The sequence below is a fragment of the Schistocerca cancellata genome, chromosome 1 (assembly GCF_023864275.1).
Source record: "Schistocerca cancellata isolate TAMUIC-IGC-003103 chromosome 1, iqSchCanc2.1, whole genome shotgun sequence".
NCBI lineage: Eukaryota > Metazoa > Arthropoda > Insecta > Orthoptera > Acrididae > Schistocerca > Schistocerca cancellata.
Window position 1 is genome coordinate 942621478 of NC_064626.1, and position 24037 is coordinate 942645514.

Below are 24037 nucleotides of genomic sequence, written 5' to 3' on the forward strand. Positions count from 1 at the left end.
TGAGTTAAACAGAGCTTGGATGGCGTGTACAGGTACAGCTGCTCATGCAGCTTCAACACGATACCACAATTCATCAAGAGTAGTGACTGGCTTACTGTGACGAGCCAGTTGCTCGGCCAAGATTGACCAGACGTTTTCAATTGGTGAGAGATCTGGAGAATGTGCTGGCCAGGGCAGCAGTCGAACATTTTCTGTATCCAGAAAGGCCCGTACAGGACCTGCAACATGCGGTCGTGCATTATCCTGCTGAAATGTAGGGTTTGGCAGGGATCAAATGAAGGGTAGAGCCACGGGTCGTTACATATCTGAAATGTAACGTCCACGGTACAAAGTGCCGTCAATGCGAACAAGAGACGTGTAACCAATGGCACCCCATACCATCACGCCAGGTGATACTCCAGTATGGCGATGACGAATACTCGCTTCCAACGTGCGTTCACCGCGATATCGCCAAACACGGATGCGATCATCATGACGCTGTAAACGGAACGTGGATTTATCCGAAAAAATGACGTTTTGACATTCGTGCACCCAGGTTCGTCGCTGAGTACACCATCGCAGGCGCTTCTGTCTGTGATGCAGCGTCAAGGGTAACCGCAGCCATGGTCTCCGAGCTGATAGTCCATGCTGCTGCAAACGTCGTCCAACTGTTCGTGCAGATGGTTGTTGTCTTGGAAACGTCCCCATCTGTTGACTCAAGGATCGAGACGTGGCTGCACGATCCGCTACAGCCATGCGACGTCCCCATCTGTTGACTCAAGGATCGAGACGCGGCTGCACGATCCGCTACAGCCATGCGGATACGATCTCGACTGCTAGTGCTACGAGGCCGTTGGGATCGAGCACGGCGTTGCGTATTACCCTCCTGAACCCACCGATTACATATTTTGCTAACAGACGCTGGATCTCGACCAACGCGAGCAGCAATGTCGCGATACGATAAACCGCAATCGCGATAGGCTACAATCTGACCTTTATCAAAGTCGGAAACGTGATGGTACGCATTTCTCGTCCTTACACGAGGCATCACAACTACGTTTCACCAGGCTACGCCGGTCAACTGCCGTTTGTGTATGCGAAATCAGTTGGAAACTTTCCACATGTCAGCACGTTGTAGGTGTGGCCAACGGCGCCAACCTTGTGTGAATGCACTGAAAAGCTAATTATTTGCATATGACAGCATATTTTTGCTATCGCTTAAATTTCGCGTCTGTAGCACGTCTCTTCGTGGTGTAGCAATTTTAATGGCCAGTAGTGTAAATCTCACAGACTGCCCCCCCCCCCTCCCCCAGATAACGAGTTATACGCTATCGATAGTAGGTACAGGATATTATCATTGCAACAAGTCTCCAAATACTAGTACGTGAAATAATTGATATTATATAATACCAAACTGAAAAATGAAAGTTGCAATGTAACGGCAACTTTTAAACCTTATATCAACCTCTCGCAACCTGCAGTTTTCACAGTCACAGCTCTAAATTTGAGTGTCGTGGAAATGAGCGAGGAAAGATCTTGTTTTCGTCTTTTTGCAGATAAATAAGCAATCAGCAAGTTTTGGGGTTGATAAAATTGTAGCGATGTGCGTATATTTAGCATGGAACAATTTAGAAAAACGATTACAGTGTAAACTGTATTTATTAGAAAAAAGAAAAGAACGACGCCCGGCCACATGCTTACTCAGGATTACACTGGTGCGCGCAATGCCACTTAGCAGCAACCGGAAATTACAAATTTGTACGGTAGGTTAAACTTCTTTTAGTGCGACGGGCGTGCGCATTTTCTCTGCTTGAGGGGAGTTTTCCAACCTTTTTCCGGCTGCAGTAAAAGCATTTCATCGCTGCCACCGACGTCAGACTTGCGGAAAGACGGGCGGCGGTTTCACGGCTGGGACCGGCAGCGAGTAGCAGAACGAAACCACACCGCTGCCGCCCGCCCACGGCTCACAGAGTCGGTCGGAGTAGTGGACGGGAGCACCACCGTCGATCTTACTGCCATTTCGCGACTTTCTGATGCCCGACGTAAACATCCCAACGACTTATCAATCCGACACGAGGATTGGTGAACGCAGGAAAGTGACTGCGTCCACAATGACTAAATGATAGTGCATGGGCTGCGGTTTCCGGGGTAGCCGGCTCGAACCAGCGTACGGCCATGAGACGGGAAACCCGCACAACTCAAGGGAAAATTCGACTATGTGCTTCTCCCAGTAACGTGCACAACGAGAAAAGCCGCCTGGTGAGATTATTCGAGAATTGAGGTAAATAGCCTACTTTATATTAACGACTCCAGTGAAAAATAGCTTAACATGTCCTGGTAAATGTTTATTTTAACTATATATTGGTAAGGATTATGCGTTGACGAAACTCAATTCTCTTCTTTGTTCAGCGAAGTTTCACCATCAGAGGGTTCACTTTATTTTTCTGTCGAATGACGCCCAAAATGTTGCTTGATAAAATGTGTAGTTTTGGGTTAGTGGTCATTACATTCAAAACTTTTTAATAACATACGAGTGCGTGCTGAAAAGTAATGCCTAAAAGTCTTTTTATGTGAAACTCTTCGATTTTTTAAATAAAATAAAAATCAACATACTACTTTTTATTCTTCTTGTCAACACAGCTATTCCCAAACATAGTCGCCGGCCGAAGTGTTCGAGCGGTTCTAGGCGCTACAGTCTGGAACCGCGCGACCGCTACGGTCACAGGTTCGAGTCCTGCCTCTGGTTTAATTAGTTCAAAGTTCTAGGGGACTGATGACCTCAGAAGTTAAGTCCCTTAGTGCTCAGAGCCATTTGAACCATTTTTGAACCCAACATAGTCATCGTGGCGACTATCACGTTTCTCCAAACGAGAGACCAGTTTGTTGACAGCGTCACTGTGGAATATTTGTCGACGGAACCATAACCTTATCTCTACTTGCAGACTTAGTGAAGTCCTTGAAGGTTTTCTTTAGGTTTTGGAAAAAGCGCCTAGACTCAAAACATACAATAATTCAGTTTACAGTGGAGATGGGAGGCTCTTCTACTTATATAAATTTCCTGGACCTTAATATAGATTCGTGTACACGAAAACACATATTTAGCATTTACAGAAAATAGCTACTGATACAGAAGTCCCTGCAAGCTCCCAGCATCCAATAGCCACAGACGTGCAGCCTTCCATTCAATGGTGCATCACCTAATATCCGTTTCATTGTCCAAATCAGCCTTTCAAACAGAACTACAAACCGTGAAACAAATCGCAACCGGAAATGGCTATAGCTCTGCCCTGGTTGATAATATTCCACGAAAAAAGAAAAATGAATAAAATTACACTACTTCTGTACACTGGTTAAGTCTGGTGCAAAATTGCTCATATTGGCAACATTTCAGACAATATTGCAAAAAAAGTTAAAGTCTCGCAACGAAAAACCTGCATTTCATTCATTGGTAAAGACAAAATTCAACACTTGTTACAGAGTGGTATATTTAAAATCACTTGCAAGCAGTCTGAAAAGTATGTGTTGGTCAGTCATGCAGAGTTGTGGCAATTAAGATACGAGAAAATGAGAGAACTGGCGACTGAAGAAGAAAGACTCGACCTCTGCTGATCGTCTGTTAATAGGAAATCGTCCATATAATGTAAAGTTTTATAATAAGAAAAGCAAAAAGATGACCCTACTGGAAGTAACGGGAACCAACAAACACATGGAATGGAAAGCCAGCATAGTGTCAAATGATCAGACCCAATTTCCATTTTTGCGCCTTGTTAAAATAAGTTTTCGTTACAAACACTAGATTCCAACTATAAATTCATTTTATTTCTCATAATTTGTTAGATGTACCTTCACACAAAAACTTTGTTTACCACTCCACCTTTTTAGTTAATGTAAGTTATGTAATATTTTCCTATGTAAATACTTGATCATTTTTTGTATTATGTCTACAAATAATATCTGTGTAAGTCACACATCATGCTTATCTGCGTTTGCGACTTTCATTTGTTACCCGAAGATGGCCTGACAAGCCGAAAGCCGCTTCGTTTCCAAATAAATATAATATTGAAGAACATTAGGAAGTGTTTTCGTTTTTAATATTTCGGATTAAAATAAAATCGAAAGGGGCCAAGTCAGGACTGTATGGAAGATGCTCAGTGACGTGAACCCAAGGTGTTGGATTGTTGCAGATGTCGCAGTGCTCGTGGTCTGACACTGCCGTGCTGAACGAGAGGGTGCTCTCCATGTGTGCTCTTCGAATTCGAAACTCGATTGCAGCACGCTGTTTCTCACGCACCGACAAAGTTACGTTACACACCACCGTGTTACACGCTACAATTTGGAGCCCTCTAGCGGCAGAGGGCTACAAGAATGTAACCATTAATAATAAAGATGTAAAATGTTAATAACGGCCGGCCGGGGTGGCCGAGCGGTTCTAGGTGCTACAGTCTGTAACTGCGCGACCGCTACGGTCGCAGGTTCGAATCCTGTCTCGGACATGGGTGTGTGTGATGTCCTTAGGTTAGTTAGGTTTAAGTAGTTCTAAGTTCTAGGGGACAGATGACCTCAGAAGTTACGTCCCATAGTGCTCAGAGCCATTTGAACCATGTTAATAACGTTTGTTTTATTTGAAGAGCTTCAGGAACTTTCGCATAAAAATCTGGAGCACGCTCTCGTATATACTTTACCTGCCTATGTAGCGGAGACTGCTAATACGCTCTTGTGCGGTAGCGCTCGGGTCCTAGGAAAACCAGTCTGAATCCTGTTGGTGGAGGAAAACATTCACCGCCAGTATTTGACCTACAAGGGGAGGAGACTTGATGGAATAAGTTCCTGACCACCAGACTTTGCGCCAATGTTTTGGATACAATTCCAAACTTCTCACTGTGTCATCAAGCGAGGACATGTGATTGTGATCCATCTGTCCGATGTACCTATAACACACACATGACACCACGCTGTACACACCTATAACAGACATATACATTTAACATGTGTTTCTCACACATCACGAAAGAAAGGAAGAAAAATCTTTCCAATTAAGCGCTTGAACCTGCCCCTCGAGATCTCCCTAGCCAACCGTGTCATACAGTAACCAGTCAATATGATACCATACCAGATGTAATCCATCGGGCTCATATCAGACAAAATTGGTGACCAAACGACAACATGAGTTCATTACCACATTCCTCAAACCACTTTAGTACGAGTCTCGCCTTGTAACCTGTTGGAAGATACCTGTGTCATCACGGATATACCAAGCAAAAAAGGATATAGACAGGTCGACAATAACCTTCACATATCATCTTGGGAATTAAGAAGCCATTTCAGCTGTATTTAATATTTTTATTATCAGAACGCAACCGGTTTCGTGGTATTGAAAACCACATCTTCAGGTGACATCTGCATGAAAATGAATCATGAAAGAGTAACAGACCCCGAAAACCCACTAATATGAAAAATTTTAAAGAACTTGTGAAAAATCATGTAAAATAGAGAAAACAGTTCAAATGGCTCTGAGCACTATGGGACTTAACTTCTGAGGTCATCAGTTCCCTAGAACATAGAACTACTTAAACCTAACTAACCTAAGGACATCACACACATCCGTGCCCGAGGCAGGATTCGAACCTGCAACCGTAGCGGTCGCGCGGTTCCAGACTGTAGCGCCTAGAGCCGGTCGGCCACTCCGGCCGGCAGAGAAAAAACTGTACTTCCATAACTAAGCCATTAAGGCTAAGTAGTCTGGAACAGGGAACAAAGATTTGTTGTCAGATCAAAGTAATAAAATGTAAAATAGAGAAAACTGTTCAAATGGCTCTGAGCACTGTGGGACTTAACTTCTGAGGTCATCAGTTCCCTAGAACATAGAACTACTTAAACCTAACTAACCTAAGGACATCACACACATCCGTGCCCGAGGCAGGATTCGAACCTGCAACCGTAGCGGTCGCGCGGTTCCAGACTGTAGCGCCTAGAGCCGGTCGGCCACTCCGGCCGGCAGAGAAAAAACTGTACTTCCATAACTAAGCCATTAAGGCTAAGTAGTCTGGAACAGGGAACAAAGATTTGTTGTCAGATCAAAGTAATAAAATGTAAAATAGAGAAAACTGTTCAAATGGCTCTGAGCACTATGGGACTTAACTTCTGAGGTCATCAGTTCCCTAGAACATAGAACTACTTAAACCTAACTAACCTAAGGACATCACACACATCCGTGCCCGAGGCAGGATTCGAACCTGCAACCGTAGCGGTCGCGCGGTTCCAGACTGTAGCGCCTAGAACCGGTCGGCCACTCCGGCCGGCAGAGAAAAAACTGTACTTCCATAACTAAGCCATTAAGGCTAAGTAGTCTGGAACAGGGAACAAAGATTTGTTGTCAGATCAAAGTAATAAACTGCTAAAGGTGACATGTCAATGAATCAAAATCAGCCAGATGCTGGGACCCAAGTGCAAAGTGGTCGGTGAGGAGTAAACAGATTACGTTACAGTAATCCTCTGGTAAGACAAGGATACATACAAAACCGTATAAAGACCTGATTAGCAGCTGATTCAAAGAACAGAGTGGGGTCTTACAGCGAAATGGCACAATAGTCCAAAAAAACTGGTCAATGTGTGACAAGCGAGTGGCTTATTAAGTATAGCTTAAAAATGGTTAAAAATTATATATTCTAAAGTTGTGAAATTTTTCCGAATTTTGAAAAGAGTAGTTTTTGGAAATAATTTTATAATTAATATTTCACATTTTTATGATTTATTTAGCGGATATTGTTTTACTTTCAGCTGGATCTATTCCCCTTGCGTAATGTATGTATATGTTCGTCTGATGCGAACATGAAACACCCCTAGTCACGTTGTATCTCTTAGGCTAATACCACTGTATGTGTGTTATTAGTGATACATGTCACTGTTATATTTTTCATGCAAGTTTAAAGATATCGCCTTTGGACGTCTCGACAGTCGCAATCTTGGACAGTTTCCAGCCTCTGGTCGGGTCTGTATGGAACATAGCCCTCTCCATCGTCTTCTGTCTTGCCTCCATCTCTCCGTCTTCACCCTGGTCCAGTCGTCTCCTTTCTTCTGGACGCAATCGTCTACTCACATCTCGACAGTACTTGTTCTTATTTGATTATTGATGCATTCTCAAAAACATCACCGATTCCACAGTTGCGCCCGCGCATCCTCTGCACATGGGCGAGACTCCGCGGGCTGGCTGTTTACTGCCGCTGTGTCAGTATCTGACAGTACGCAATCGTGTTCCGTATTTCGGGAATGCACATAGACCGGAGTTGTGGTGTCTATTCCATTTTTACTTCTTTTCCGTTAATAACCCACTTGCTTGACACACACTGTCCAGTTTTCTCGGGCTATTGCGAAACTTTGCTGTAAACTCCCACACTGTTCTTTAAACTAGGAGCTAACCAGTTCTCTAAAGGTTTTTTTTTTTACATATTTTCCTGTTAGCAGAGGATTACCTTGATGTAGTTTGTTTGTGCTTCATCGACCATTTTTGACTTGGATCCCTACCTCCAGCTGATTTTGATTGACCGACGTACCGCCTTTAGCGGTTTATTAGTTTGGTCCGACAAAGAATGGTGGATTTGAAGTTTTGGACTACTTAGCTCTTACGACTCAGTTACGTGAGTAGAGTTTCCTCTATTTTACATGGTTTTTCAAAAGTTCTTTAAATTTTTGTCGTATTAGTGGGTATTTTAGGGTCTGATACTCTTTCATGATTCATTGCTACGCAGATGTCACGTAAAGTGTGGTTTTCAGGGCCATGAAACTGATTATGATATAATGATAAAAAGATTAAATAAAGCGATTTCTTAAGATGATTAGCCACAGCGCTCTGCCTACAATGATCCCTACAATCTTCACATAGTATCTAGCCTATGATTACTACCACAGGTGAATGACTCCGCAGCATATTACTGCCCCACTGGCGTGCGCCCTTGATGCAGTACATGTTTCGAGTAGCCGTTTGCCTGGATAATCGTGTGTCAGGACCCAATCATCGACCTAATGTAACAAGAAACATGATTTGTCTGATACAAAATGGTTCAAATGGCTCTGAGCACTATGGGACTTAACATCTATGGTCATCAGTCCCTAGAACTTAGAACTACTTAAACCTAACTAACCTAAGGACGTCACACAACACCCAGTCATCACGAGGCAGAGAAAATCCCTGACCCCGCCGGGAATCGAACCCGGGACCCCGTGCTCGGGTAGCGAGAACGCTACCGCGAGACCACGAGCTGCGGACTTGTCTGATACGTTTTCATTGATTCACGGTCGTATGTCAACGGTCCTGTGCCCAACACAACCGTAATTTGTGGCGTCGTTGCGCCTGTGTGGTTTCATGTGGGGGTCGCTGCTGTGGAGCCCCATATTCAACAAACGTGTGCTGAAAAATGTGCTCCAAAACGTGCTAGCACCAGCATTGTACTCTGTCGCCATATCTGCCACAAATCGCGCGTCTAGCCTGTTTTACAGAGCGGGTAAGCCTCCGACCTCCACCTTCTGTGATGAGGAGTGGACATCCAACACCTAGTCGCCTGCTCATACTTTCTCTGTCCTCGAACCACTTTCCGTAGATGTTCAGACAACAGCACCTGGACAGCCGACCAGCCCCTCCATTTCCGCGATGCTCGTTACAGTGCGCCGAGGCATGAGAATCCGTCTTTCGTTGAAGTCACATGAGTAAGTGGATTTCTCCATTGGCGGACTGTATTTTGGCTAGAATGGTGTCCCATTTTTCTTTATTGATATTTCACACCCCTGGCCCCATGTTGGCGTCGAGGACCGGATGGGGGAGAGGGGGGGGGGAGGGAGGCGGGTATCAATACAAATAATCAGCTCTTCAGCCAGTAGAACTTAACGGTAACTTAGATGCTAAAAAAAAAAAAAGAAAAAAAAAACAAGGAGACATAGGTGCTACACTACTGGCCATTAAAATTGCTACACCAAGAAGAAATGCAGATGATAAACGGGTATTCATTGGACAAATGTATTATACTAGAACTTACATGTGATTACATTTTTACGCAACTTGGGTGCATAGATCCTGAGAAATCAGTACCCAGAACAACCACCTCTGGCCGTAAGAACGGCCTTGATACGCCTGGGTATTGAGTCAAACAGAGCTTGGATGGCGTGTACAGGTACAGCTGCTCATGCAGCTTCAACATGATACCACAGTTCACCAAGAGTAATGACTGGCGTATTGTGACGAGCCAGTTGCTCGGCCACCATTGACCAGACGTTTTCAGTTGGTGAGAGACCTGGAGAATGGGCTGGCCAGAGTAGCTCTCGAACATTTTCTGTATCCAGAAAGGCCCATACAGGACCTGCAACATGCGGTCGTGCATTATCCTGCTGAAATGTAGGGTTTCGCAGGGATCGAATGAAGGGTAGAGCCACGGGTCGTAACGTCCACGGTTCAAAGTGCCGTCAATGCGAACAAGAGGTGACCGAGACATGTAACCAATGGAACCCCATACCATCACGCCAGGTGATACGCCAGTATGCCGATGACGAATACACGCTTCCAATGTGCGTTCACCACGATGTCGCCAAACACGGATGCGACCATCATGATGCTGTAATCAGAACCTGGATTCATCCGAAAAAATGACGTTTTGCCATTCGTGCACGCAGGTGCGAGGTAGAGTACACCATCACAGCGCTATTGTCTGTGATGCAGCGTCAAGGGTAACCGCAACCCTGGTCTCCGAGCTGATAGTCCATGCTGCTGCAAACGTCGTCAAACTGTTCGTGCAGATGGTTGTTGTCTTGCAAACGTCCCCATCTTTTGACTCGGGGATCGAGACGTGGCTGCACGATCCGTTACAGCCATGCGGATAAGATGCCTGTCATCTCGACTGTTCGTGATACGAGGCCGTTGGGATCCAGCACAGCGTTCCGTATTACCCTCCTGAACCCACCGATTCCATATTCTGCTATCAGTCATTGGATCTCGACCAACGCGAGCAGTAATGTCGCGATAGGATAAACCGCAATCGCGATAGGCTACAATCCGATCTTTATCAAAGTCGGAAACGTGATGGTACGCATTTCTCCTCCTTACACGAGGCATCACAACAACGTTTCACCAGGCTACGCCGGTCAACTGCTGTTTCATAATCATCATCATCATCATCATTTAAGACTGATTATGCCTTTCAGCGTTCAGTCTGGAGCATAGCCCCCCTTATACAGTTCCTCCATGATCCCCTATTCAGTGCTAACATTGGTGCCTCTTCTGATGTTAAACCTATTACTTCAAAATCATTCTTAACCGAATCCAGGTACCTTCTCCTCGGTCTGCCCCGACTCCTCCTACCCTCTACTGCTGAATCCATGAGTCTCTTGGGTAACCTTGCTTCTCCCATGCGCGTAACATGACCCCACCATCTAAGCCTGACTGCTACAGGCTTTGATTTCCTCATTGTGGACACCCTCCTGCCATTGTTCCCATCTACTAGTACCTGCAATCATCCTAGCTACTTTCATATCCGTAACCTCAACCTTGTTGATAAGGTAACCTGAATCCACCCAGCTTTCGCTCCCATACAACAAAGTTGGTCGAAAGATTGAACGGTGCACAGATAACTTAGTCTTGGTACTGACTTCCTTCTTGCAGAAGAGAGTAGATCGTAGCTGAGCGCTCACTTTATTAGCTTTGCTACACCTCGCTTCCAGTCCTTTCACTATGTTGCCATCCTGTGAGAATATGCATCCTAAGTACTTGAAACTGTCCACCTGTTCTAACTTTGTTCCTCCTATTTGGCACTCAATCCGTTTATATTTCTTTCCCACTGACATTACTTTCGTTTTGGAGATGCTAATCTTCATAGTCCTTACATTTCTGATCTAGCTCTGAAATATTACTTTGCAAACTTTCAATCGAATCTGCCATCACAACTAAGTCATTCGCATATGCAAGACTGCTTATTTTGTGTTCACATATCTTAATCTCACCCAGCGAGTCTATTGTTTTCAACATATGATCCATAAATAATATGAACAACAGTGGAGACAGGTTGCAGCCTTGTCTTACCCCTGAAACTACTCTGAACCATGAACTCAATTTACCGTCAACTCTAACTGCTGCCTGACTATCCATGTAAAGACCTTTAATTGCTTGCAAAAGTTTGCCTCCTATTCCATAATCTCGTAGAACAGACAATAATTTCCTCCTAGGAACCCGGTCATGTGCCTTTTCTAGATCTATAAAGCATAGATACAATTCCCTGTTCCCTCATAACACTTCTCCATTATTTGCCGTAAGCTAAAGATCTGGTCCTGACAACCTCTAAGAGGCCTAAACCCACACTGATTTTCATCCAATTGGTCCTCAACTAATACTCGCACTTTCCTTTCAACAATACCTGAGAAGATTTTGCCCACAACGCTGATTAAAGAGATACCTCTGTAGTTGTTACAATCTTTTCTGTTTCCATGTTTAAAGATTGGTGTGATTACTGCTTTTGTCCGAACTCCCAGGCCATTTTAATTATCCTGTGTAGCCATTTAAGATCTGACATTCCACTGTATTTGATGAGTTCCGATTTAATTTCATCCACCCCAGCCGCTTTATTGCACTGCAATCTATTGACCATTTTTTCCATTTCCTCAAATGTGATCCTATTTCCATCATCATTCCTATCCCATTCTACCTCGAAATCTGAAACATTACTGATCGCATTTTCACCTATATTGAGCAACTCTTCAAAATACCCCCTCCATCTGCCCAAGGCATCCACAGGATTCACCAGCAGTTTTCCTGACCTGTCCAAAATACTTGTCATTTCCTTCTTACCTCCCTTTCGAAGACTGCTAATTACACTCCAGAATGGTTTTCCAGCAGCTTCACCCATAGTCTCCAACCTGTTTCCCAAGTCTTCCCACGATTTCTTCTTGGATGCTGCAATTATCTGTTTGGCTTTGTTTCTTTCTTCAACATAACTTTCTCTGTCTACCTGGGTTCTGTTATGTAGCCATTTTTGATGCGCCTTCTTTTTCCTTTTACAGGCTGCCTTGACTGTATCATTCCACCAAGCTGTTTGCTTCATCCTACTTTTACACACTACTGTTCCAAGACATTCTTTAGCCACTTCTAGTACTGTGTCCCTGTACCTTGTCCATTCCTTTTCCAATGACTTTAATTGACTACATTCAACTAACTGGTACCTTTCTGAGATCGCTGTTATGTACTTGTGCCTGATTTCCTTATCCTGAAGTTTCTCCACTCTTATCCTCCTATATATGGACCTGACCTCCTGCACTTTCGGCCTCACAATCCCAATTTCACTGCAGATTAAATAATGATCAGTGTCATCAAAGAATCCCCTGAATACACGTGTGTCCCTCACAGCCTTCCTGAATTCCTGATCTGTTATTATATAGTGAATGACAGATCTGGTTCCCCTGCCTTCCCAAGTATACCGGTGAATGTTCTTATGTTTAAAAAAGGAGTTTGTGATTACTAAGCCCATACTGGCACAGAAATCCAAGAGTTGTTTCCCGTTTCTGTTGGCCTCCATATCCTCTCCAAATTTACCCATAACCTTTCCATACCATTCTGTTCGATTTCCAATCCTGGCGTTAAAAACACCCATGAGCAGAACACTGTCCTTGTCCTTTACTCTAACAACTACATCACTGAGTGCCTCATAAAAACTATCCATCTTATTTTGATCTGTCCCTTCACAATGCGAATATACTGACACAATCCTAATTTTCTTGCTAGACACTGTCAAATCTATCCACATCAGTCGTTCGTTTACATACCTTATTGCAACTACGCTGGGTTCCATTTCTTTCCTGATGTAAAGTCCTACACCCCATTGTGCTATTCCTGCTTTGACTCCTGACAGGTAGACCTTGTATTCTTCCACTTGCTCTTCTTTCTCACCCCTTACCTGAATGTCACTAACAGCTAAAACGTCCAGCCCCATCTTACTTGCAGCCTCTGCCAGCTCTACCTTCTTCCCAGAGTAACCCCCATTGATATTAATAGCTCCCCATCTCTTTACCTTTTGTTTGCCAAGTCGTATCTTAGGAGTCCCTGGTTTGTCAGTTAGAGGTGGGACTCCGTCACCTCCAAAGGTCCGAGGTATTTTGCTCTGATTGCTGCCAGCATCATATTTAAAGTACCAGGGAAGCAGGTTGCTAGCCTTACTTGCCCCGAGTCCCATTGGGTTTTACCCCTAACGGCTGAGGGAATAACCGGTGGATTTGGTAGTCTTTGCCGTATAAGCACAAAGGTGACCACAACTCAGAATATGTCCGAGATGCCCAGCCTTATTCCAAAGTAACTGGTATCCCGACTGTCGGGACCACTTACTTGGCCACTCATACATTGCCCGTGGTTCATGAACTAGGACATGACTACAGGAACCCACACCATGAACCTGCTGTTTGTGTATGAGAAATCGGTTGGAAACTTTCCTCATGTCAGCACGTTGTAGATGTCGCCACCGGCGCCAACCTTGTGTGAATGCTCTGAAAAGCTGATCACCTGCATATCACAGCATCTTTTTCCTGACAGTTAAATTTCGCGTCTGTAGCACGTCATCTTCGTGGTGTAGCTATTTTAGTGGCCAGTAGTGTAAAAATGTGGACAGATAACACATTTAAAACACTTGAAAAACACTGAATACGACAGAAGATACACTGAACACTAAAAACAGAGCACCATGAACATTTACTAAACTGGAAAAGGACCTGCCCTGGGATGATAGACTGTAGATGCAAAGAAGAGTGGGTATGGAGAGAGATAGGAGAGAGGTGGTGATGACGACTGAGGACTGGTAAGAGGTAGTGACGAAACAGAGGTGACTATGGGAGACAAGAAGTGAAGGGTATCTAGTATTGTGATCTATAGATTGGGGTGGGAAAGGCGGTGGGGAGGGGGTGATAGGGAAGGGGAAAAGTAGGAGGCGTGGAAGGAGGGAGGACGAGGAAGGAGTCCTTTGTGCCCATTCGTCTTTGCTCCGCGTATTTATCTTCCTTACCGCGACACGTGCCCGAACCTTCAACAGGCGGCACTGAATCTAGCGTGAGGCACTGGTCCTAATACGAGGTGCATTCAAGTTCTAAGGCCTCCGATTTTTTTTCTAATTAACTACTCACCCGAAATCGATGAAACTGGCGTTACTTCTCGACGTAATCGCCCTGCAGACGTACACATTTTTCACAACGCTGACGCCATGATTCCATGGCAGCAGCGAAGGCTTCTTTAGGAGTCGATGAATTTCAATAGGTTTCACACCACGCAAATTCAGAAAACGAATGATTGCACGCTGTTCAAGTAAGGAAAACGTCGCCATTTTAAGTATTTAAAACAGTTCTCATTCTCGCCGCTGGCGGTAAAATTCCATCTGCCGTACGGTGCTGCCATCTCTGGGACGTATTGACAATGAAGGCGGCCTTATTTTAAAACAATGCGCATGTTTCTATCTCTTTCCAGTCCGGAGAAAAAAAATCGGAGGCCTTAGAACTTGAATGTACCTCGTATTTTAGCTTATCGGAGTCTATAGTTTCATTGAACATGTAGCTGTCTGTCATCTGCAGTAAAGTTGATATTTCGGTTAAGTTCGATATTTATAACGAATAACAAGTAAATTATAGTACATTGCTTATCTGACACTAAGAATTTAGATCGTCGACAACAAGATCATTAGAGCGGGTAATAAGCTAGGATTGGAGGATAATGGGGAAGGAAATCGGCCTTGTCCCTTTCAAAGGAACCATCTGGATATCTTAGAGATCCGTAAATCTGGATAAGATTTGAACCACTACGTCATCTGTGTCATAATAAATGAATAGCCTCTAAACTTCTGTTTAAATCCTTTAGTGTAAAGTAATGATCAGCTACGTTCCTGAGTTGACAGACTCTCCGATATATGCTTTTCTTTGAAGGTGGTCTGCTCGCGGCATTGTGCAAGACGATTGCAGGGTCTTGAAGGAAATGGCAGCTCCTGATAATTTATAGGTTTCCGTCCGTCCCTAAGGCGTGTTCGTAAGGCTCAACTGGTTGCAAATTTCCTACGACGGCCTGGGATCTGGATTTGAATTGTGGTACGACACTTTTTTTTCAATTGTCGCGTAAAGTCAGCGAAACAAATACCTTACTATGCACAGAGTGAATAAAAATCTTTGCCACTCAAAAAACCAGAAAGTCTTGTGCTTGCCGCGAGGATTAATTCGTGCCGTAGTTACCTGATAGGATTCCCAGCAGTTTCTGGAGCAGGATAAATTCAGTATTTTACCTATATACCGTTGTAGGTTAATCCTTGAAACATGTACGAATGAAAGACAACGTAGCTGCTAATGGGATGTATTGTGACTTGTGGCACAAGCTTAATTGTGGTAGGGAGCAAGGGTTTTAAAGTAGACATCTATGCCATCATATGCTCTATCCTGGCTTCGTATAGTACAAAGAAAACTGCCAATTGCTATAGATCAAGGGAGGATAATGAGCTAACTTAATTAATGATTTACGTACTCTAAAACGAGTCTGAAGATAAGTCTAGGATAAATTTACAGTTAGTTTCCACCTTAGGTTTCCGTAATGCTCTGCGACTCAGGTTCTATAATGGATCGGACTTTAAACATACCGCTTTACCGCTTGTAATAGCGCTACCTTCCTTGTTTAGGTTTTATTATCTTCTAATGAAATGTGATACTGAAAATTGTAATTATTATCACGGCGTGTGAGTTCAGTCTTCATGAGGATGACATCAGATGTAAGCAGAAACCACTTTTATTTGACTAATAAAAATCACATGAAAAAAACTGGTTTTGTAATGCGATCATCATTACTTCTATTACGAACAACATGTTATAGTAGTGGCAAGTCATCATAGTCAAGAGTTTCATTACTCGATATACAGCATTACTCATTTGCAACTACTTACCTTTCATAAGTACATATTGTTATAATTTCGTATACTTAAAAATGATTATAATTTCATCTTTTATTTTACAGAATTCCTGTAGAGAATAATAAGTAAAATCGATGATTCGTCATAAATATCCGGAAATTAAACAAAAACTGACTACAGAGAGATCAGTGTGTACGATTTGGATGAACGATGATGCTTTGAGTTACTTGATGCTCTTTCTGAGTTATAATCTAATGGAATTCGCAGGAGTCTTCGTTTATTACTATAAGAAGACGTATCTGGGAACTATGACGCTGTAACCTTGTATTTGGAGAATTTAACCTTTTTGTCTTTTAAAAACTGTATCGAATTAATTTCAATGGAAAAATCTGCAGTCAAACCTAAATGTTGAAAGCGAAATAAATACATATTTTACTATTCATCGTCCTGAACAGATATTGACTCATAAAACCACAGTTACAATAATAAAAAGCGAGAAAAATCTCGAAGATAATGTCATCGCTGACTATTTATTTGTTACTAGCGACTGTAACAAATTAGTATCTATGTCAGACATCAAATTTTAATCTGCATCGTTAAAATCGCTTCCCTGATGCCGTATTTCCTATTTTTCAAAACAACGTAAGGAGTGAAGGCTCCTTCTTGTTACCCTTTCGTCTTCCACCTGTCTTCATGTAAGGAATTCATTTTATAGTTCTATGTAGTTTGGTATAAATAATAAGCTAATTTAAGTCAAACATGTTTGTCTTTACTATTAAAGTGATCAATAGCCTTTCCAATCGTGCATAAAAGTTCTTTTATGTTTCGGCTAGTTAATTACTTTGGAAGGAATTGGTTTGGTGACGTGTCAATTGCGCGCCATCAACGTTCCATCATGCGCATTTGTGTTTTTACAAGTCGAACCTTGCAGCGTAAATTTCTTGTTACGAAGTGCGATTACTGTATCTGTGGAATGCAAATCATTTGTTACATTATACGAGGGTTGAAAATTTACTAGCGGCCACTTCATGCGTATTGCAGTATTTTTTTCACGTATCTCAGTGGATATGTCGTCACATATCCTGAATTATGATTGGTAGGTGGTTCCTACCCCAACAGCGATTGTTGCCTGACAGTGAGGAATACGTGTACCAAATTTGGTTGAAGTCGGTCCAGTGTTTAGGAGGAGATGTGGAACACATACACACACACAACCACACACACACACACACACACACACACACACACACACACACACAAACACACAAATATATACACATATGTGCAAAAGACGAGAGCTAGTTAACAGAAGTAACACAAGAAATATTTAATTTAATTGATGAAAGGAGAAAATATAAAAATGCAGTAAATGAAGCAGGCAAAAAGGAATACAAACGTCTCAAAAATTAGATCGACAGGAAGTGCAAAATGGCTAAGCAGGGATGGCTAGAGGACAAATGTAAGGATGTAGAGGCTTATCTCACTAGGGGTAAGATAGATACTGCCTACAGGAAAATTAAAGACCTTTGGGAAAAGAGAACCACTTGCATGAATATCAAGAGCTTCGATGGAAACCCAGTTCTAAGCAAAGAAGGGAAAGCAGAAAGGTGGAAGGAGTATATAGAGGGTCTATACAAGGGCGATGTACTTGAGGACAATATTATGGAAATGGAAGAGGATGTAGATGAAGATGAAATAGAAGATATGATACTGCGTAAAGAGTCTGAGAGAGCACTGAAAGACCTGAGTCGAAACAAGGCCCCCGGAGTAGACAACATTCCATTAGAAGTACTGACAACCTTGGGAGAGCCAGTCATGACAAAACTCTACCATATGGTGAGTAAGATGTATGAGACAGGCGAAATACCATCAGATTTCAAGAAGAATGTAATAATTCCAATCCCAAAGAAAGCAGGTGTTGACAGATGTGAAAATTACCCAACTATCAGTTTAATGAGTCACAGCTGCAAAATACTAACGCGAATTCTTTACAGACGAATGGAAAAACTGGTAGAAGCCGACCTCGGGGAAAATCAGGTTGGATTCCGTAGAAATACTGGAACACGTGAGGCAATACTGACCCTATGACTTATCTTAGAAGATAGATTAAGGAAAGGAAAACCTACGTTTGTAGCATTTGTAGACTTAGAGAAAGCTTTTGATAATGTTGACTGGAATACTCTCTTTCAAATTCTAAAGGTGGCAGGGGTAAAATAGAGGGAGCGAAAGGCTATTTACAATTTATACAGAAACCAGATGGCAGTTATAAGAGTCGAGGGACATGAAGGGGAAGCAGTGGTTGGGAACGGAGTGAGACAGGATTGTAGCCTCTCCCCGATGTTATTAAATCTGTATATTGAGCAAGCATTAAAAGAAACAAAAGAAAAATTCGGAGTAGGTATTAAAATCCACGGATAAGAAATAAAAAACTTTGAGGTTCGCCGATGACATTGTAATTCTTTCAGAGACAGCAAAGGTCTTGGAAGAACAGTTGAACAGAATCGACAGTGTATTGAAAGGAGGATATAAGATGAACATCAACAAAAGCAAAACGAGGATAATGGAATGTAGTCGAATTAAGTCGGGTGATGCTGAGGGAGTTAGATTAGAAAATGAGACACTTAAAGTAGTAAAGGAGTTTTGCTATTTGGGGAGCAAAATAACTGATGATGTAGTCTGGCAATGGCAAGGAAAGCGTTTCTCAAGAAGAACAATTTGTTAACATCGAGTATAGATTTAAGTGTCAGGAAGTCGTTTTTGAAAGTATTTGTATGGAGTATAGCCATGTATGGAAGTGAAACATGGACGATAAATAGTTTGGACAAGAAGAGAATAGAAGCTTTCGAAATGTGGTGCTAAAGAAGAATGCTGAAGATTAGATGGGTAGGTCACATAACTAATGTGGAGGTATTGAATAGAATTGGGGAGAAGATTAGTTTGTGGCACAACTTGACTAGAAGAAGGGATCGGTTGTTAGGACATTTTCTGAGGCACCAAGGGATCACTAATTTAGTATTGAAGGCAGCGTGGAGGGTAAAAATCATAGAGGGAGACCAAGAGATGGATACACTAAGCAGATTCAGAAGGATGTAGGTTGCAGTACTTACTGGGAGATGAAGAAGCTTGCACATGACAGAGTAGCATGGAGAGCTGTATCAAACCAGTCTCAGGACTGAAGACTACAACAACAACAACTTGTGCATTTTTATAATATATGTGGATTTAACACTGAAATTCTAATTATTCATGTTTTTTAATGCGCTCCTGCAGCGGTCATTGTGACCCGTCCCACCCTCGAACGACTAGCTTACGGAGGATTAAAGTTAAAGCTTTTTCTTACGCCTTAATGTTTTTGGTGGGATAAACCACACCAGCCACCCTGGTTCTGCACCTGTAGCAGGATGTATCTACAGGCGGACGACTGGTTTAGCGTACCGGTAATAGGTTATATACACGAAACTTCCTCGTCACTCAGTCTATGCATTAGTAAAAACTGTACCAAAATCCCCAAAGTATTTCTCGAGATTAGCCTTCTCATACAGACAGAAAAACGCAGCGGGGTAGACTTAAGTAAAATATATAGACACAAGATGAGGAAAACAACCTGATAATAAGGTGAGAGCAGGATAAGAGGCATTGACTCAAGCGAAATTCTTCACAGATCCATTGGTCTAACATGCACTGCTGTGATGCTGCCGCCATGAAACGACAGCCAAATAGCAACCAGACAGCTGAAATTAGTGCGCCAAGCGAGCGTGTTTGTGTACGTCTATCACAGCTGTTTCGCAACATGATAGAAATTAGGGAGAGGATGCTTCTGCTATTTCTCGGGCGATGTTGGAAGCAGGAAATTTCAACACATTTTGTAAAAAAATGTGATTTTAGAATTGTTGTTGTGGTCCTCAGTCCGAAGACTGATTTGATGCAGCTCTGCATGCTACTCTATCCTGTGCAATACTCTTCATCTCCGAACAACTACTGCAACCTACATCTTTCTGAATCTGTTTATTGTATTCATCTCTTCGGCTCCCTCTACAATTTTTTACTCCTCCTCCACCCCCCTCCCTCTCACTTCCCTCCAATACTAGATTGGTGGTCTCTTGATGTCTTGCCTAAACTGTTTATCGCCTACATCTACATCTACATACAATTTTCGCAAGCTACCATATGGTGCGTGGTGACGGGTACCCTGTACCGCTACTAGCCTTCTCCTCTTCTGTTCCACTCGCAAATATAGCGAGGTAGAAACGACTGTCTATAAGCCTCTGTAAGAGCCTTAATCCCTCTACTCTTATTTTTATGTCCTTTAAGCGAAATGTACGGTGGTGATAGTAGAATCGTTCTGCCAGTTCCTTAAACGTCCTCAACAATGCTACTCGAAAGGAGTTCGCCTTACTTCCAGTGATTCCCATTTGGGTTTCCGAAGCACCTCCGTAATACTTGCGTGTTTCACTTTCTCCCAGAGCAAACCTCCACACAAATACTTTCAAGAAAGACTTCCTAACACTGAAATCTATATTCAGTGTTAACAAATTTCTCTTCTCCAGTCTACATTTTATGTCCTCTCTACTTCGGCCATTATCAGTTACTTTGCTGCCAAAATAACAAAACTCATCTACTACTTTAATTCCCTGAGCATCGCCTAAATTAATTCGACTACATTCCATTACCGTTGTTTTGCTTTTGTTGATGTTCGTCTTATATCATTCTTTCAAGACACTGTCCATTTCGTTCAGCAGCTCTTCCAAGTCTGTTGCTGTCTCTAACAGAATTACAGTTTCATCAGCAAACTTCAAAGTTTTTATTTCTTCTTCCTGAATTTCAATGCCTACTTCAAATTTTTCTTTGGTTTCCTTTTAATGTTTGCGCAATGTTTGTTAGAAAAGAAGGTACATTGATGCTCTCTGTGACATTGGCAGAAATTAAAACATGAGGCCCTGAAATTACATTACATCTTAAGAGTACCACAAAACGATTATCTTTCTGCACTGCTGCTTCTGAAGAGCAAAATTAAGAACTTGCGGCATTTTTAGGGTTGCTGATCCAAGAGTCAAGCTGTACCCAGTAAACAACTCAGAAAATTTGCGCATTAATGCCATCAACCACGGACTGGAATACCTGTGACTGTGCAGTTAAAACCTTTATCCTCAGCTAATTTAATTACTAACTGAGCTGTTTAGCATAACAGGTATTAAATGGGGCAAGGTAGTTTATTTTTACTCACCTCCGCATGCTCGTCGCTGTTTTTCCGCCGTTTTTGGCTGAGGTTTCACAACATTGCATTTTCTGTCTGTGGTTCTTTGCAAAATGTCGCTCGATCCCATGTACCCTAATCTACTGTGCCCTCATTATCAGGTTATTTCTCTCCACCCTGTATTTCTCTATCCATGTGGTTACTTAACATAGAGCGCCACCATTTGCAGTTCATAAAGTATTCAAGGCATCTCAAGTCGTTATAGTGCAAATCAATCTAAAGGGATAGCAGCACATAAGAATTCAAACATTTCCAAGATACAGTTGTTTTAAACTTATAGCGATTCTCATATGGACCCTTAACTCGTACTGTGTCCATCACAGTTCTCTCTCTCTCTCTCTCTCTCTCTCTGTGTGTGTGTGTGTGTGTGTGTGTGTGTGTGTGTGTGTGTGTGTGTTTATATAGAATGATAGGGAGAGCGCGTGTGTAGGTGATGAGGCTTACTGTCTACGTTGTCTGAGTTCCAAAGGTCGAGTAATTTACTAATGTAATTCGTATTCTGTGCTGTGTCGCCACGAGTATTTAGACATGCAGAGTAAGCGAACATGACGAATGTTCGCGACCGTTGCAATGGAAATACGGAGCCTTCGTGAATACCAACAACAGTTTCCTATCTAAGAACAGCACGCGGAACTGGGTTTTCAAGGGCCTACGACTGGCTGCGTGGCTGGGTTCTCTTCCCAGTGCCTAAATTGTTTCGGAGGGGCACGACCGACAACATGGAAATGAGGGAAAATATCTGAATCATTGTGCCAGCGTGCAGTGCCTGGAGGAAGTAAACAGTGGCTAGTGGCAGGAAATACCTTATTCTGTTAACGCATATCTGCAACTGAATGAATTACAAGAATTTCACAGAGTGGTGAGCACAAATCCAACCTCTAATGTGGACAGTAATTTTCAGTATCCGCTTTAACCTATTGTAAGTATTCGTATTAGTCGTAACCGCAGATAAAATGGGATAACTATATACAATTAGCTTAACAACTCATGCGCTCAAGTCACTGACAAGAATAATAAACAGACAAAATTGATCAACTTGGCTTTAGGGAAGATAAGTGCATCAGAGTTGCAATTCTGACACTGATCTTGATAATGGAGCCAAGACTTAAGAAAGACACCGTCATAGGGCTATCTGACCTACAAAAATCACTCGAGACGAAAAAAGTTGCGAAATGTTTGAGATTCTCAGAGAAAAAGTTTAATATACAGGGAAAGACATATAATGTATAGTATGTACAACAAATAATAAGCAACAATAAGAATATAAGCGTAGACAAAAGTGCTCGGATGAAAATGTATGTAAGGCAAGGGTGCAGTCTTTCTCCCCTACTGTTCAGCCTGTGATGGAATTAAAAGAAAGGTTGAGGAGTGCGATTAAAAGTCAGGTGATAAGATTCGCTCGTGAAATTGCCATACACAGTAGAAGTGGCGTAGAACTGCGGGAGCTTTTGAATCGAACAGTGTAATAAGGACATAATATAGACAGAGTAAAACAAAGAAAGGCAAAAGTAATGAGAAGTTTTAGAAGTGAGATTAACTATATACTTTTCAGAATTGGGGACCACTTATTAGGCCAGATGAAGGAAATATACCACCTTGAAAGCAAAATAACGCATACTATAAGAACCAAGGAGGATATAAGAAGCAGACAAGCACAGAAAAAAGGACATTCCTTTCACTTCAAAAGTCACCCATTGATGACCTCGAGAGCTTTTTCAGCTGGTGCGTTGGTAATGGAACTTCTTCAGTAGCCTATGCTGTTCAGTTATGGTTTCGATATAAGACAATGGGATGATGTTCTATGAAACGTACACTGGAACATAAAGTTTACAGGCTCTAATAGCAGCAAATAAAGATTTAATCTGACGATTTTAGACATGTAAATTCCTTTTATCACTGTACAGGTTCCGAGCAAGGTAGCGAAGTCGTTAAGGTACTGGATTTTCACTCTGGCGGAACGGGATTCAAGTCCACATCTGGTCATTAATATTGATGTTGTCCGTGGTTTCAAGAAATGGCTCTGAGCACTATGGGACTTAACTTCTGAGGTCATCAGTCCCCTAGAACTTATTGAAACCTAACTAACCTAAAGACATCACACACATCCATGCCCGAGGCAGGATTCGAACATGTGACCGTAGCGGTCGCGCGGTACCAGACTGTAGCGCCTAGAACCGCTCGGCCACCCCGGCCGGCCCATGGTTTCCCTGAATAGTTTAAACTAAAGTACGTTTTTTGAAAATGACGTAGTAGATTTTTTTCCACCGAGCAAGACGATACTGTAGTAAGACGTCGGGCTCGTATTCGGGAAGACTGTGATTCAAATACACAGTCAAGCAACCAGATTTAGTTGTTCAGTGATTTTCGTAAATATCTTAAGGTGAATGCCACCATCTTCCTTTGTAAGGGTACAGGCGATTTATTTCCCTGTTCTTAACCAATCCTAGCCTTTCTGTTCCATCACTAAAGTGGTCGTCGACGAAACATTAAACCATACCCTTCCTGTCATTATTCACATATGCAACGTCCGGATAATTACATATCTCAGAAAAGCCTATAAAGCGCTCTTCCAGTAAGAACTACAAAAGTTTATATCGGCGCTTCTTAGCTTGGTGTGGCTCTGTAAAACTCCCTTGAATTACGACGCATGTTTGCCAGTACGGTTGCTTAGATTTTATGTCTGAGACAGCAAACGCAGGTTAATATTATTTCGTTCATTATAAAATAAATTGCACATAATACTCATTCCTTCTTTAGGCTATACAAGATATATTTCTTACTAGCTTTTGAGTTAGCAGTCTTCTGATTTGTTCAATACGGTCGCAACGAATCTATTCTTGTGCTAACCTCTTGTTTTCAGAGTAGCACTTGAACACTAAATCTTCAATTATCTTTTGAACCCCTGCAGTTTTTA